At 38.5% G+C, this 18155-nt stretch overlaps 1 protein-coding gene across 2 annotated transcripts in view; it reads left to right on the forward strand.

Moving 5' to 3' along the window:
* The window catches only part of wasf1 (WASP family member 1), a 158506-nt gene that overhangs the window by 100725 nt on the left and 39626 nt on the right, over positions 1–18155 (forward strand). The gene's annotated exons all lie outside the window — the stretch shown is intronic.

Consider the following 18155-nt stretch of genomic DNA (forward strand, 5'->3'; position numbering starts at 1 on the left):
GTGTGTGTGTGTCTCTGTGTGTCTCTGTGTGTGTGTGTGTCTCTGTGTGTCTCTGTGTGTGTGTGTCTCTGTGTGTCTCTGTGTGTGTGTGTGTCTCTGTGTGTCTCTGTGTGTGTGTGTCTCTGTGTGTCTCTGTGTGTGTGTGTCTCTGTGTGTCTCTGTGTGTGTGTGTCTCTGTGTGTCTCTGTGTGTGTGTGTCTCTGTGTGTCTCTGTGTGTGTGTGTCTCTGTGTGTCTCTGTGTGTGTGCATTGCATCCTCCACTCTGTAGTATATCTTTCTGTAGAGCCCACCGTTGCTGTTTCTGGCTCTTCACGCTGTTTCAAATGTGTCCTGGCATCAGCTGCTGAGATGCTTCTCTCTGCTGTCGATCGCTGTCACGCCCACGGTTAGCCTGATCTGACAGCCACCGCAACCCCCTGCTCTGATCTGCCACAATGGGCTGTGTTAATGGAGCACCATGGCTCTCCACTGGATCCACCTGTATGAAACATCTGTCTGTTTCCATCACTGAGCTGAATAGATCTGGACTTCATCTTTATTTATCAATGAATTGGCCCATGCATCAAGGGAAACTATATTGCTCTGTGAAGTGGGTGTCAAGCAGGTGGTTAACCACCTCACCCAGACACACACACACACACACACACACACACACACACACACACACACACACACACACACACACACACACACACACACTCACACACACACACACACACACACACACACACACACACACACACACACACACACACACACACACACTTGGGAGGAAGGGGGAGGAAGAAGGGTTGTGGAGAGTGTGGATTGTAGGATAGAGTGTCAGAGTAGGGAATAATAGAGTACAGTAGTGTGTAGGGAATAATAGAGTACAGTAGTGTGTAGGGAATAATAGAGTACAGTAGTGTGTAGGGAATAATAGAGAGTACATTAGTGTGTAGGGAATAATAGAGTACAGTAGTGTGTAAGGAATAATAGAGAGTACAGTAGTGTGTAGGGAATAATAGAGTACAGTAGTGTGTAGGGAATAATAGAGTACAGTAGTGTGTAGGGAATAATAGAGTACAGTAGTGTGTAGGGAATAATAGAGAGTACAGTAGTGTGTAGGGAATAATAGAGAGTACAGTAGTGTGTAGGGAATAATAGAGTACAGTAGTGTGTAGGGAATAATAGAGAGTACAGTAGTGTGTAGGGAATAATAGAGAGTACAGTAGTGTGTAGGGAATAATAGAGTACAGTAGTGTGTAGGGAATAATAGAGAGTACAGTAGTGTGTAGGGAATAATAGAGAGTACAGTAGTGTGTAGGGAATAATAGAGAGTAAATTAGTGTGTAGGGAATAATATAGTACAGTAGTGTGTAGGGAATAATAGAGTACAGTAGTGTGTAGGGAATAATAGAGTACAGTAGTGTGTAGGGAATAATAGAGAGTACAGTAGTGTGTAGGGAATAATAGAGAGTACATTAGTGTGTAGGGAATAATAGAGTACAGTAGTGTGTAAGGAATAATAGAGAGTACAGTAGTGTGTAGGGAATAATAGAGTACAGTAGTGTGTAGGGAATAATAGAGAGTACATAGTGTGTAGGGAATAATAGAGAGTACAGTAGTGTGTAGGGAATAATAGAGTACAGTAGTGTGTAGGGAATAATAGAGAGTACAGTAGTGTGTAGGGAATAATAGAGTACAGTAGTGTGTAGGGAATAATAGAGTACAGTAGTGTGTAGGGAATAATAGAGTACAGTAGTGTGTAGGGAATAATAGAGAGTACAGTAGTGTGTAGGGAATAATAGAGTACAGTAGTGTGTAGGGAATAATAGAGAGTACAGTAGTGTGTAGGGAATAATAGAGTACAGTAGTGTGTAGGGAATAATAGAGAGTACAGTAGTGTGTAGGGAATAATAGAGTACAGTAGTGTGTAGGGAATAATGAGAGTAAGTAGTGTGTAGGGAATAATAGAGAGTACAGTAGTGTGTAGGGAATAATAGAGAGTACAGTAGTGTGTAGGGAATAATAGAGAGTACAGTAGTGTGTAGGGAATAATAGAGAGTATCAGTAGTGTGTAGGGAATAATAATAATAGAGAGTATAGTAGTGTGTAGGGAATAATAGAGTACAGTAGTGTGTAGGGAATAATAATAATAGAGAGTACAGTAGTGTGTAGGGAATAATAGAGTACAGTAGTGTGTAGGGAATAATAATAATAGAGAGTATAGTAGTGTGTAGGGAATAATAATAATAGAGAGTACAGTAGTGTGTAGGGAATAATAATAATAGAGAGTATAGTAGTGTGTAGGGAATAATAGAGTACAGTAGTGTGTAGGGAATAATAATAATGAGAGTACAGTAGTGTGTAGGGAATAATAATAATGAGAGTACAGTAGTGTGTAGGGAATAATAATAATAGAGAGTACAGTAGTGTGTAGGGAATAATAATAATAGAGTACAGTAGTGTGTAGGGAATAATAGAGAGTACAGTAGTGTGTAGGGAATAATAGAGAGTACAGTAGTGTGTAGGGAATAATAGAGAGTACAGTAGTGTGTAGGGAATAATAGAGAGTACAGTAGTGTGTAGGGAATAATAGAGAGTACAGTAGTGTGTAGGGAATAATAGAGAGTACAGTAGTGTGTAGGGAATAATAGAGAGTACAGTAGTGTGTAGGGAATAATAGAGTACAGTAGTGTGTAGGGAATAATAGAGTACAGTAGTGTGTAGGGAATAATAGAGAGTACAGTAGTGTGTAGGGAATAATAGAGTACAGTAGTGTGTAGGGAATAATAATAATAGAGAGTATAGTAGTGTGTAGGGAATAATAGAGTACAGTAGTGTGTAGGGAATAATAGAGAGTACAGTAGTGTGTAGGGAATAATAGAGAGTACAGTAGTGTGTAGGGAATAATAGAGAGTACAGTAGTGTGTAGGGAATAATAGAGAGTACAGTAGTGTGTAGGGAATAATAATAATAGAGAGTACAGTAGTGTGTAGGGAATAATAGAGAGTACAGTAGTGTGTAGGGAATAATAATAATAGAGAGTACAGTAGTGTGTAGGGAATAATGAGAGTACAGTAGTGTGTAGGGAATAATAGAGAGTACAGTAGTGTGTAGGGAATAATAGAGTACAGTAGTGTGTAGGGAATAATAGAGAGTACAGTAGTGTGTAGGGAATAATAGAGAGTACAGTAGTGTGTAGGGAATAATAGAGAGTACAGTAGTGTGTAGGGAATAATAGAGTACAGTAGTGTGTAGGGAATAATAGAGAGTACAGTAGTGTGTAGGGAATAATAGAGAGTACAGTAGTGTGTAGGGAATAATAGAGAGTACAGTAGTGTGTAGGGAATAATAGAGTACAGTAGTGTGTAGGGAATAATAATAATAGAGAGTACAGTAGTGTGTAGGGAATAATAGAGAGTACAGTAGTGTGTAGGGAATAATAGAGAGTACAGTAGTGTGTAGGGAATAATAGAGAGTACAGTAGTGTGTAGGGAATAATAGAGAGTACAGTAGTGTGTAGGGAATAATAGAGTACAGTAGTGTGTAGGGAATAATAGAGAGTACAGTAGTGTGTAGGGAATAATAATAATAGAGAGTACAGTAGTGTGTAGGGAATAATAGAGAGTACAGTAGTGTGTAGGGAATAATAGAGAGTACAGTAGTGTGTAGGGAATAATAGAGAGTACAGTAGTGTGTAGGGAATAATAGAGTACAGTAGTGTGTAGGGAATAATAGAGAGTACAGTAGTGTGTAGGGAATAATAGAGTACAGTAGTGTGTAGGGAATAATAATAATAGAGAGTACAGTAGTGTGTAGGGAATAATAGAGAGTACAGTAGTGTGTAGGGAATAATAGAGTACAGTAGTGTGTAGGGAATAATAGAGAGTACAGTAGTGTGTAGGGAATAATAGAGAGTACAGTAGTGTGTAGGGAATAATAGAGAGTACAGTAGTGTGTAGGGAATAATAGAGAGTACAGTAGTGTGTAGGGAATAATAATAATAGAGAGTACAGTAGTGTGTAGGGAATAATAGAGAGTATAGTAGTGTGTAGGGAATAATAGAGAGTACAGTAGTGTGTAGGGAATAATAGAGTACAGTAGTGTGTAGGGAATAATAGAGTACAGTAGTGTGTAGGGAATAATAGAGAGTACAGTAGTGTGTAGGGAATAATAGAGAGTACAGTAGTGTGTAGGGAATAATAGAGAGTACAGTAGTGTGTAGGGAATAATAGAGAGTACAGTAGTGTGTAGGGAATAATAGAGTACAGTAGTGTGTAGGGAATAATAGAGAGTACAGTAGTGTGTAGGGAATAATAATAATAGAGAGTACAGTAGTGTGTAGGGAATAATAGAGAGTACAGTAGTGTGTAGGGAATAATAATAATAGAGAGTATAGTAGTGTGTAGGGAATAATAGAGAGTACAGTAGTGTGTAGGGAATAATAGAGAGTACAGTAGTGTGTAGGGAATAATAGAGAGTACAGTAGTGTGTAGGGAATAATAATAATAGAGAGTATAGTAGTGTGTAGGGAATAATAGAGAGTACAGTAGTGTGTAGGGAATAATAATAATAGAGAGTACAGTAGTGTGTAGGGAATAATAGAGTACAGTAGTGTGTAGGGAATAATAGAGTACAGTAGTGTGTAGGGAATAATAGAGAGTACAGTAGTGTGTAGGGAATAATAGAGTACAGTAGTGTGTAGGGAATAATAATAATAGAGAGTACAGTAGTGTGTAGGGAATAATAGAGTACAGTAGTGTGTAGGGAATAATAATAATAGAGAGTACAGTAGTGTGTAGGGAATAATAGAGAGTACAGTAGTGTGTAGGGAATAATAGAGAGTACAGTAGTGTGTAGGGAATAATAGAGAGTACAGTAGTGTGTAGGGAATAATAGAGAGTACAGTAGTGTGTAGGGAATAATGAGAGTACAGTAGTGTGTAGGGAATAATAATAGAGAGTACAGTAGTGTGTAGGGAATAATAGAGAGTACAGTAGTGTGTAGGGAATAATAGAGAGTACAGTAGTGTGTAGGGAATAATAATAATAGAGAGTACAGTAGTGTGTAGGGAATAATAGAGAGTACAGTAGTGTGTAGGGAATAATAGAGTACAGTAGTGTGTAGGGAATAATAGAGTACAGTAGTGTGTAGGGAATAATAATAATAGAGAGTACAGTAGTGTGTAGGGAATAATAGAGAGTACAGTAGTGTGTAGGGAATAATAGAGAGTACAGTAGTGTGTAGGGAATAATAGAGAGTACAGTAGTGTGTAGGGAATAATAGAGAGTACAGTAGTGTGTAGGGAATAATAGAGAGTACAGTAGTGTGTAGGGAATAATAGAGAGTACAGTAGTGTGTAGGGAATAATAGAGAGTACAGTAGTGTGTAGGGAATAATAGAGAGTACAGTAGTGTGTAGGGAATAATAGAGAGTACAGTAGTGTGTAGGGAATATAATAGAGAGTACAGTAGTGTGTAGGGAATAATAGAGAGTACAGTAGTGTGTAGGGAATAATAGAGAGTACAGTAGTGTGTAGGGAATAATAGAGAGTACAGTAGTGTGTAGGGAATAATAGAGAGTACAGTAGTGTGTAGGGAATAATAGAGAGTACAGTAGTGTGTAGGGAATAATAGAGAGTACAGTAGTGTGTAGGGAATAATAGAGAGTACAGTAGTGTGTAGGGAATAATAGAGAGTACAGTAGTGTGTAGGGAATAATAGAGAGTACAGTAGTGTGTAGGGAATAATAGAGAGTACAGTAGTGTGTAGGGAATAATAGAGAGTACAGTAGTGTGTAGGGAATAATAGAGAGTACAGTAGTGTGTAGGGAATAATGAGAGTACAGTAGTGTGTAGGGAATAATAGAGAGTACAGTAGTGTGTAGGGAATAATAGAGAGTACAGTAGTGTGTAGGGAATAATAGAGTACAGTAGTGTGTAGGGAATAATAGAGTACAGTAGTGTGTAGGGAATAATGAGAGTACAGTAGTGTGTAGGGAATAATAGAGTACAGTAGTGTGTAGGGAATAATAGAGAGTACAGTAGTGTGTAGGGAATAATAGAGTACAGTAGTGTGTAGGGAATAATAGAGTACAGTAGTGTGTAGGGAATAATAGAGAGTACAGTAGTGTGTAGGGAATAATAGAGAGTACAGTAGTGTGTAGGGAATAATAGAGTACAGTAGTGTGTAGGGAATAATAGAGAGTACAGTAGTGTGTAGGGAATAATAGAGAGTACAGTAGTGTGTAGGGAATAATAGAGAGTACAGTAGTGTGTAGGGAATAATAGAGTACAGTAGTGTGTAGGGAATAATAGAGAGTACAGTAGTGTGTAGGGAATAATAGAGAGTACAGTAGTGTGTAGGGAATAATAGAGAGTACAGTAGTGTGTAGGGAATAATAGAGAGTACAGTAGTGTGTAGGGAATAATAGAGAGTACAGTAGTGTGTAGGGAATAATAGAGAGTACAGTAGTGTGTAGGGAATAATAGAGAGTACAGTAGTGTGTAGGGAATAATAGAGAGTACAGTAGTGTGTAGGGAATAATAGAGAGTACAGTAGTGTGTAGGGAATAATAGAGAGTACAGTAGTGTGTAGGGAATAATAGAGAGTACAGTAGTGTGTAGGGAATAATAGGAGTACAGTAGTGTGTAGGGAATAATAGAGAGTACAGTAGTGTGTAGGGAATAATAGAGTACAGTAGTGTGTAGGGAATAATAGAGAGTACAGTAGTGTGTAGGGAATAATAGAGAGTACAGTAGTGTGTAGGGAATAATAGAGAGTACAGTAGTGTGTAGGGAATAATAGAGTACAGTAGTGTGTAGGGAATAATAGAGTACAGTAGTGTGTAGGGAATAATAGAGTACAGTAGTGTGTAGGGAATAATAGAGAGTACAGTAGTGTGTAGGGAATAATAGAGTACAGTAGTGTGTAGGGAATAATAGAGTACAGTAGTGTGTAGGGAATAATAGAGAGTACAGTAGTGTGTAGGGAATAATAGAGAGTACAGTAGTGTGTAGGGAATAATAGAGAGTACAGTAGTGTGTAGGGAATAATAGAGAGTACAGTAGTGTGTAGGGAATAATAATAATAGAGAGTATAGTAGTGTGTAGGGAATAATAGAGAGTACAGTAGTGTGTAGGGAATAATAGAGAGTACAGTAGTGTGTAGGGAATAATAGAGTACAGTAGTGTGTAGGGAATAATAGAGTACAGTAGTGTGTAGGGAATAATAGAGAGTACAGTAGTGTGTAGGGAATAATAGAGTACAGTAGTGTGTAGGGAATAATAGAGAGTACAGTAGTGTGTAGGGAATAATAGAGTATAGTAGTGTGTAGGGAATAATAGAGAGTACAGTAGTGTGTAGGGAATAATAATAGAGAGTACAGTAGTGTGTAGGGAATAATAGAGTACAGTAGTGTGTAGGGAATAATAGAGTACAGTAGTGTGTAGGGAATAATAGAGTACAGTAGTGTGTAGGGAATAATAGAGAGTACAGTAGTGTGTAGGGAATAATAGAGTACAGTAGTGTGTAGGGAATAATAGAGTACAGTAGTGTGTAGGGAATAATAGAGTACAGTAGTGTGTAGGGAATAATAGAGAGTACAGTAGTGTGTAGGGAATAATAGAGTACAGTAGTGTGTAGGGAATAATAGAGAGTACAGTAGTGTGTAGGGAATAATAGAGAGTACAGTAGTGTGTAGGGAATAATAGAGAGTACAGTAGTGTGTAGGGAATAATAGAGAGTACAGTAGTGTGTAGGGAATAATAGAGTACAGTAGTGTGTAGGGAATAATAGAGTACAGTAGTGTGTAGGGAATAATAGAGAGTACAGTAGTGTGTAGGGAATAATAATAATAGAGAGTACAGTAGTGTGTAGGGAATAATAGAGAGTACAGTAGTGTGTAGGGAATAATAGAGAGTACAGTAGTGTGTAGGGAATAATAGAGAGTACAGTAGTGTGTAGGGAATAATAGAGAGTACAGTAGTGTGTAGGGAATAATAGAGAGTACAGTAGTGTGTAGGGAATAATAATAATAGAGAGTACAGTAGTGTGTAGGGAATAATAGAGAGTACAGTAGTGTGTAGGGAATAATAGAGAGTACAGTAGTGTGTAGGGAATAATAGAGAGTACAGTAGTGTGTAGGGAATAATAATAATAGAGAGTACAGTAGTGTGTAGGGAATAATAGAGAGTACAGTAGTGTGTAGGGAATAATAGAGAGTACAGTAGTGTGTAGGGAATAATAGAGTACAGTAGTGTGTAGGGAATAATAGAGAGTACAGTAGTGTGTAGGGAATAATAGAGTACAGTAGTGTGTAGGGAATAATAGAGAGTACAGTAGTGTGTAGGGAATAATAGAGTACAGTAGTGTGTAGGGAATAATAGAGTATAGTAGTGTGTAGGGAATAATAGAGAGTACAGTAGTGTGTAGGGAATAATAGAGAGTACAGTAGTGTGTAGGGAATAATAGAGAGTACAGTAGTGTGTAGGGAATAATAGAGAGTACAGTAGTGTGTAGGGAATAATAGAGAGTACAGTAGTGTGTAGGGAATAATAGAGAGTACAGTAGTGTGTAGGGAATAATAATAATAGAGAGTACAGTAGTGTGTAGGGAATAATAGAGAGTACAGTAGTGTGTAGGGAATAATAGAGTACAGTAGTGTGTAGGGAATAATAGAGAGTACAGTAGTGTGTAGGGAATAATAATAATAGAGAGTACAGTAGTGTGTAGGGAATAATAGAGTACAGTAGTGTGTAGGGAATAATAGAGTACAGTAGTGTGTAGGGAATAATAGAGTACAGTAGTGTGTAGGGAATAATAGAGAGTACAGTAGTGTGTAGGGAATAATAGAGTACAGTAGTGTGTAGGGAATAATAGAGTACAGTAGTGTGTAGGGAATAATAATAATAGAGAGTACAGTAGTGTGTAGGGAATAATAGAGAGTACAGTAGTGTGTAGGGAATAATAGAGAGTACAGTAGTGTGTAGGGAATAATAGAGAGTACAGTAGTGTGTAGGGAATAATAGAGTACAGTAGTGTGTAGGGAATAATAGAGAGTACAGTAGTGTGTAGGGAATAATAGAGTACAGTAGTGTGTAGGGAATAATAGAGAGTACAGTAGTGTGTAGGGAATAATAGAGTACAGTAGTGTGTAGGGAATAATAGAGAGTACAGTAGTGTGTAGGGAATAATAGAGTACAGTAGTGTGTAGGGAATAATAATAATAGAGAGTATAGTAGTGTGTAGGGAATAATAGAGAGTACAGTAGTGTGTAGGGAATAATAATAATAGAGAGTATAGTAGTGTGTAGGGAATAATAGAGAGTACAGTAGTGTGTAGGGAATAATAGAGAGTACAGTAGTGTGTAGGGAATAATAGAGAGTACAGTAGTGTGTAGGGAATATAATATAGAGAGTACAGTAGTGTGTAGGGAATAATAATAGAGAGTACAGTAGTGTGTAGGGAATAATAATAATAGAGAGTACAGTAGTGTGTAGGGAATAATAATAATAGAGAGTACAGTAGTGTGTAGGGAATAATAGAGAGTACAGTAGTGTGTAGGGAATAATAATAATAGAGAGTACAGTAGTGTGTAGGGAATAATAGAGTACAGTAGTGTGTAGGGAATAATAGAGAGTACAGTAGTGTGTAGGGAATAATAGAGAGTACAGTAGTGTGTAGGGAATAATAGAGAGTACAGTAGTGTGTAGGGAATAATAGAGAGTACAGTAGTGTGTAGGGAATAATAGAGTACAGTAGTGTGTAGGGAATAATAATAATAGAGAGTACAGTAGTGTGTAGGGAATAATAGAGAGTACAGTAGTGTGTAGGGAATTAATAGAGAGTACAGTAGTGTGTAGGGAATAATAGAGTACAGTAGTGTGTAGGGAATAATAGAGTACAGTAGTGTGTAGGGAATAATAATAATAGAGAGTATAGTAGTGTGTAGGGAATAATAGAGTACAGTAGTGTGTAGGGAATAATAGAGAGTACAGTAGTGTGTAGGGAATAATAGAGAGTACAGTAGTGTGTAGGGAATAATAGAGTACAGTAGTGTGTAGGGAATAATAGAGAGTACAGTAGTGTGTAGGGAATAATAATAATAGAGAGTATAGTAGTGTGTAGGGAATAATAGAGAGTACAGTAGTGTGTAGGGAATAATAATAATAGAGAGTACAGTAGTGTGTAGGGAATAATAGAGAGTACAGTAGTGTGTAGGGAATAATAGAGAGTACAGTAGTGTGTAGGGAATAATAGAGAGTACAGTAGTGTGTAGGGAATAATAGAGAGTACAGTAGTGTGTAGGGAATAATAGAGTATAGTAGTGTGTAGGGAATAATAGAGAGTACAGTAGTGTGTAGGGAATAATAGAGTACAGTAGTGTGTAGGGAATAATAGAGAGTACAGTAGTGTGTAGGGAATAATAGAGAGTACAGTAGTGTGTAGGGAATAATAGAGAGTACAGTAGTGTGTAGGGAATAATAGAGTACAGTAGTGTGTAGGGAATAATAATAATAGAGAGTACAGTAGTGTGTAGGGAATAATAGAGAGTACAGTAGTGTGTAGGGAATAATAGAGAGTACAGTAGTGTGTAGGGAATAATAGAGTACAGTAGTGTGTAGGGAATAATAGAGTACAGTAGTGTGTAGGGAATAATAAGAGTACAGTAGTGTGTAGGGAATAATAGAGAGTACAGTAGTGTGTAGGGAATAATAGAGTACAGTAGTGTGTAGGGAATAATAGAGTACAGTAGTGTGTAGGGAATAATAGAGAGTACAGTAGTGTGTAGGGAATAATAGAGAGTACAGTAGTGTGTAGGGAATAATAGAGAGTACAGTAGTGTGTAGGGAATAATAGAGAGTACAGTAGTGTGTAGGGAATAATAGAGTACAGTAGTGTGTAGGGAATAATAGAGAGTACAGTAGTGTGTAGGGAATAATAGAGAGTACAGTAGTGTGTAGGGAATAATAGAGTACAGTAGTGTGTAGGGAATAATAATAATAGAGAGTATAGTAGTGTGTAGGGAATAATAGAGAGTACAGTAGTGTGTAGGGAATAATAGAGAGTACAGTAGTGTGTAGGGAATAATAGAGAGTACAGTAGTGTGTAGGGAATAATAGAGTATAGTAGTGTGTAGGGAATAATAGAGTACAGTAGTGTGTAGGGAATAATAGAGAGTACAGTAGTGTGTAGGGAATAATAGAGTACAGTAGTGTGTAGGGAATAATAGAGAGTACAGTAGTGTGTAGGGAATAATAGAGTACAGTAGTGTGTAGGGAATAATAGAGTACAGTAGTGTGTAGGGAATAATAATAATAGAGAGTACAGTAGTGTGTAGGGAATAATAGAGAGTACAGTAGTGTGTAGGGAATAATAGAGAGTACAGTAGTGTGTAGGGAATAATAGAGTACAGTAGTGTGTAGGGAATAATAGAGTATAGTAGTGTGTAGGGAATAATAGAGTACAGTAGTGTGTAGGGAATAATAGAGTACAGTAGTGTGTAGGGAATAATAGAGTACAGTAGTGTGTAGGGAATAATAGAGTACAGTAGTGTGTAGGGAATAATAATAATAGAGAGTACAGTAGTGTGTAGGGAATAATAGAGAGTACAGTAGTGTGTAGGGAATAATAGAGAGTACAGTAGTGTGTAGGGAATAATAGAGAGTACAGTAGTGTGTAGGGAATAATAGAGTACAGTAGTGTGTAGGGAATAATAGAGTACAGTAGTGTGTAGGGAATAATAGAGTACAGTAGTGTGTAGGGAATAATAGAGTACAGTAGTGTGTAGGGAATAATAGAGAGTACAGTAGTGTGTAGGGAATAATAATAATAGAGAGTACAGTAGTGTGTAGGGAATAATAGAGAGTACAGTAGTGTGTAGGGAATAATAGAGAGTACAGTAGTGTGTAGGGAATAATAGAGAGTACAGTAGTGTGTAGGGAATAATAGAGTACAGTAGTGTGTAGGGAATAATAGAGAGTACAGTAGTGTGTAGGGAATAATAGAGTACAGTAGTGTGTAGGGAATAATAGAGAGTACAGTAGTGTGTAGGGAATAATAGAGAGTACAGTAGTGTGTAGGGAATAATAGAGTACAGTAGTGTGTAGGGAATAATAGAGTACAGTAGTGTGTAGGGAATAATAATAATAGAGAGTACAGTAGTGTGTAGGGAATAATAATAATAGAGAGTACAGTAGTGTGTAGGGAATAATAGAGTACAGTAGTGTGTAGGGAATAATAGAGAGTACAGTAGTGTGTAGGGAATAATAATAATAGAGAGTACAGTAGTGTGTAGGGAATAATAATAATAGAGAGTACAGTAGTGTGTAGGGAATAATAGAGAGTACAGTAGTGTGTAGGGAATAATAGAGAGTACAGTAGTGTGTAGGGAATAATAGAGAGTACAGTAGTGTGTAGGGAATAATAGAGAGTACAGTAGTGTGTAGGGAATAATAATAGAGAGTACAGTAGTGTGTAGGGAATAATAGAGTACAGTAGTGTGTAGGGAATAATAGAGAGTACAGTAGTGTGTAGGGAATAATAGAGTACAGTAGTGTGTAGGGAATAATAGAGTACAGTAGTGTGTAGGGAATAATAATAATAGAGAGTACAGTAGTGTGTAGGGAATAATAGAGAGTACAGTAGTGTGTAGGGAATAATAGAGAGTACAGTAGTGTGTAGGGAATAATAATAATAGAGAGTACAGTAGTGTGTAGGGAATAATAGAGTACAGTAGTGTGTAGGGAATAATAGAGAGTACAGTAGTGTGTAGGGAATAATAGAGTACAGTAGTGTGTAGGGAATAATAGAGTACAGTAGTGTGTAGGGAATAATAGAGAGTACAGTAGTGTGTAGGGAATAATAATAATAGAGTACAGTAGTGTGTAGGGAATAATAGAGTACAGTAGTGTGTAGGGAATAATAGAGAGTACAGTAGTGTGTAGGGAATAATAGAGTACAGTAGTGTGTAGGGAATAATAGAGAGTACAGTAGTGTGTAGGGAATAATAGAGAGTACAGTAGTGTGTAGGGAATAATAGAGTACAGTAGTGTGTAGGGAATAATAGAGAGTACAGTAGTGTGTAGGGAATAATAGAGAGTACAGTAGTGTGTAGGGAATAATAGAGTACAGTAGTGTGTAGGGAATAATAGAGTACAGTAGTGTGTAGGGAATAATAGAGAGTACAGTAGTGTGTAGGGAATAATAGAGAGTACAGTAGTGTGTAGGGAATAATAGAGAGTACAGTAGTGTGTAGGGAATAATAGAGAGTACAGTAGTGTGTAGGGAATAATAGAGTACAGTAGTGTGTAGGGAATAATAGAGTACAGTAGTGTGTAGGGAATAATAGAGAGTACAGTAGTGTGTAGGGAATAATAGAGTACAGTAGTGTGTAGGGAATAATAGAGTACAGTAGTGTGTAGGGAATAATAGAGTACAGTAGTGTGTAGGGAATAATAGAGTACAGTAGTGTGTAGGGAATAATAGAGTACAGTAGTGTGTAGGGAATAATAGAGAGTACAGTAGTGTGTAGGGAATAATAGAGAGTACAGTAGTGTGTAGGGAATAATAGAGAGTACAGTAGTGTGTAGGGAATAATAGAGAGTACAGTAGTGTGTAGGGAATAATAGAGTACAGTAGTGTGTAGGGAATAATAGAGTACAGTAGTGTGTAGGGAATAATAGAGTACAGTAGTGTGTAGGGAATAATAGAGTACAGTAGTGTGTAGGGAATAATAGAGTACAGTAGTGTGTAGGGAATAATAGAGAGTACAGTAGTGTGTAGGGAATAATAGAGAGTACAGTAGTGTGTAGGGAATAATAGAGTACAGTAGTGTGTAGGGAATAATAATAATAGAGAGTACAGTAGTGTGTAGGGAATAATAGAGTACAGTAGTGTGTAGGGAATAATAGAGTACAGTAGTGTGTAGGGAATAATAGAGTACAGTAGTGTGTAGGGAATAATAGAGTACAGTAGTGTGTAGGGAATAATAGAGTACAGTAGTGTGTAGGGAATAATAGAGAGTACAGTAGTGTGTAGGGAATAATAGAGAGTACAGTAGTGTGTAGGGAATAATAGAGAGTACAGTAGTGTGTAGGGAATAATAGAGTACAGTAGTGTGTAGGGAATAATAGAGTACAGTAGTGTGTAGGGAATAATAGAGTACAGTAGTGTGTAGGGAATAATAGAGAGTACAGTAGTGTGTAGGGAATAATAGAGAGTACAGTAGTGTGTAGGGAATAATAGAGTACAGTAGTGTGTAGGGAATAATAGAGTACAGTAGTGTGTAGGGAATAATAGAGTACAGTAGTGTGTAGGGAATAATAGAGTACAGTAGTGTGTAGGGAATAATAGAGTACAGTAGTGTGTAGGGAATAATAGAGTACAGTAGTGTGTAGGGAATAATAGAGTACAGTAGTGTGTAGGGAATAATAGAGTACAGTAGTGTGTAGGGAATAATAGAGTACAGTAGTGTGTAGGGAATAATAGAGAGTATAGTAGTGTGTAGGGAATAATAGAGAGTCAGTAGTGTGTAGGGAATAATAGAGTACAGTAGTGTGTAGGGAATAATAGAGAGTACAGTAGTGTGTAGGGAATAATAATAATAGAGAGTACAGTAGTGTGTAGGGAATAATAGAGTACAGTAGTGTGTAGGGAATAATAGAGAGTACAGTAGTGTGTAGGGAATAATAGAGAGTACAGTAGTGTGTAGGGAATAATAGAGTACAGTAGTGTGTAGGGAATAATAGAGAGTACAGTAGTGTGTAGGGAATAATAGAGAGTACAGTAGTGTGTAGGGAATAATAGAGTACAGTAGTGTGTAGGGAATAATAATATAGAGAGTACAGTAGTGTGTAGGGAATAATAGAGAGTACAGTAGTGTGTAGGGAATAATAGAGTACAGTAGTGTGTAGGGAATAATAATAATAGAGAGTACAGTAGTGTGTAGGGAATAATAGAGAGTACAGTAGTGTGTAGGGAATAATAGAGAGTACAGTAGTGTGTAGGGAATAATAGAGAGTACAGTAGTGTGTAGGGAATAATAATAATAGAGAGTACAGTAGTGTGTAGGGAATAATAGAGAGTACAGTAGTGTGTAGGGAATAATAGAGAGTACAGTAGTGTGTAGGGAATAATAGAGAGTACAGTAGTGTGTAGGGAATAATAATAATAGAGAGTACAGTAGTGTGTAGGGAATAATAATAATAGAGAGTACAGTAGTGTGTAGGGAATAATAGAGAGTACAGTAGTGTGTAGGGAATAATAGAGAGTACAGTAGTGTGTAGGGAATAATAGAGTACAGTAGTGTGTAGGGAATAATAGAGAGTACAGTAGTGTGTAGGGAATAATAGAGAGTACAGTAGTGTGTAGGGAATAATAGAGTACAGTAGTGTGTAGGGAATAATAGAGAGTATAGTAGTGTGTAGGGAATAATAATAATAGAGAGTACAGTAGTGTGTAGGGAATAATAGAGTACAGTAGTGTGTAGGGAATAATAGAGTACAGTAGTGTGTAGGGAATAATAGAGTACAGTAGTGTGTAGGGAATAATAATAATGAGAGTACAGTAGTGTGTAGGGAATAATAATAATAGAGAGTACAGTAGTGTGTAGGGAATAATAGAGTACAGTAGTGTGTAGGGAATAATAGAGAGTACAGTAGTGTGTAGGGAATAATAATAATGAGAGTATAGTAGTGTGTAGGGAATAATAGAGAGTACAGTAGTGTGTAGGGAATAATAATAATAGAGTACAGTAGTGTGTAGGGAATAATAGAGAGTACAGTAGTGTGGAAGGAATACGACATGAAAAGCACTAAGGGATATGACAAGACCACTTCTTCCTCCAGCAGAACTATCAAAGGAGGACACAGGAGGGTTGAGAGACATGTTGGGACAAACCCATTCTTCCTCCCTCTGGGTTGGAGTTTCTATTTACCACCAAGGCAGAGAGTCCTAGATGAATGTCCCCTGTGTGTGTGTGTGTGTGTGTGTGTGTGTGTGTGTGTGTGTGTGTGTGTGTGTGTGTGTGTGTGTGTGTGTGTCTCCTCTTTGACAGCTGAGAGGGAAGTCCTTCACATCCATTACTCTCACTACTGCTTAGGTTACAGCAAGGGACCTCTCTCTCTCTCTCTTATCTATTATGAACAGAGCCACACAAGAGCTCTCAGACTCAGAGAGAGAGAGAGAGAGAGAAATAAAAAGAGAGAGAGAGATTGTGTTTATTAGTTCTCAGTCTCTTAGAACGCCAGGTCATCCCTTAGCTCTGTGGAAGTTATTACCTACCCTCTCATAGGTGGAGAGAGGGAGGGAGAGAGAGAGAGGGAGAGAGGGAGGGAGGGAGAGAGAGAGAGGGAGAGAGAGGGAGGGAGAGAGGGGGGAGAGAGGGAGAGAGAGGGAGGGAGAGAGGGAGAGAGAGAGAGAGAGAGAGGAGAGAGGGAGGGAGAGAGAGAGAGAGAGGAGAGAGGGAGGGAGAGAGAGAGAGAGGAGAGAGGGAGGGAGAGAGAGAGAGACAGTGAAATAAAAAGAGAGAGAGAGGGGAGGGAGGGAGAGAGAGACAGTGAAATAAAAAGAGAGAGAGAGAGACTGTGTTTATTAGTTCTGTCTCTGAGAATGCCAGGTCATCCCTTAGCTCTGTGGAAGTTATTACCTACCCTCTCATAGGTGGAGAGAGGGAGGGAGAGAGAGAGGGAGAGAGGGGGGAGAGAGGGAGGGAGAGAGAGAGATGGAGAGAGGGAGGGAGGGAGAGAGAGAGAGGGGGGAGAGAGGGAGGGAGAGAGAGAGAGAGAGGGAGGGAGAAGGAAAGGGAGGGAGAGAGAGAGAGAGACATGAAGTAACCTACTTCAACTCCCAGTCCATCTGGTTACTGGTGAATTGACGAAACGTCATTGTTAATAATGGGTGAAGGGTTGAAACAACTGACATATAGGTTATAACACCTGACATAGAGGTTCTAACACCTGACATAGAGGTTCTAACACCTGACATAGAGGTTCTAACACCTGACATAGAGGTTATAACAACTGACATATAGGTTATAGCAATTGACATAGAGGTTCTAACACCTGACATAGAGGTTATAACTACTGACATAGAGGTTATAACAACTGACATATAGGTTATAGCAATTGACATAGAGGTTATAACACCTGACATAGACATCCAGATAAGGCATACAGGAGTCTTAACTGTATGCAGCTGTATCTCACTCTTCTCAGAGACAATTGCAGTGAGCGTTTCAATTCCCCCTCTGGGGTTGGAGAGAGAGTAAAGTAGCTTTATACACTTGTCATTCCTTTATGCATTATTCAGTATAGATCTGTAAATAACACTCTGGGTTTTCGTAGCAGAAATGTAGTTTTTAGCCCAGTGAGATCGAGGGGTTCACTGTCTTCAAGATTTCTTCCTCTCTCAGCAATTTCTCAAGGCTGTTTTCTGGGAGCAGTCGTGCACTATTGGCAGTGTGGCATCGATTTTCCTCTGTTATTCTCCTTCTGATCCAAAATGACAATTGGTCCAGTATTAAAGAAGGCCAATTACACCCACTGCCTCTGATCAATGGGTTAGCAGTTAGCTTTAGTGTTAGCCCAGCCATCTACCCAAGCTTTGCTTTGGAGCAAATGGAGGCAGTTAGCCAATTTGCACAAATTGTGTCTAAAGAACATTAGCCTGTAGGCGTATGACAATGGGTTTGACATTTCCTGACACTAATTGTGGCTACCATAATGATGATGGTTATTACTGGCCCTACTTTTATTGGAGTCCACAGCGGGAGTGTAAAAACACACACGTGTTCCTGCTGTAGATTTAGCACAAAACCTGATGCCTCTCTCTCTCTCCTCTCTCTCTCTTTCTCCTCTCTCTCTCTCTCCTCTCTCTCTCTCTCTCTCTCGCTCCTCTCTTTCTCCTCTCTCTCTCCTCTCTCTTTCCTCTCTCTTTCTCCTCTCTCTCTCTCTTTCTCCTCTCTCACTCCTCTCTCTCTCCTCTCTCTTTCCTCTCTCTCTCTCTCTCTCCTCTCTCTCTCTTTCTCCTCTCTCTCTCCTCTCTCTCTCTCTCTCTCTCGCTCCTCTCTTTCTCCTCTCTCTCTCCTCTCTCTTTCCTCTCTCTTTCTCCTCTCTCTCTCTCTTTCTCCTCTCTCACTCCCCTCTCTCCTCTCTCTTTCCTCTCTCTCT

The sequence above is a fragment of the Salmo salar genome, chromosome 06 (assembly GCF_965601325.2).
Source record: "Salmo salar chromosome 06, fSalSal1, whole genome shotgun sequence".
NCBI classification, from domain to species: domain Eukaryota; kingdom Metazoa; phylum Chordata; class Actinopteri; order Salmoniformes; family Salmonidae; genus Salmo; species Salmo salar.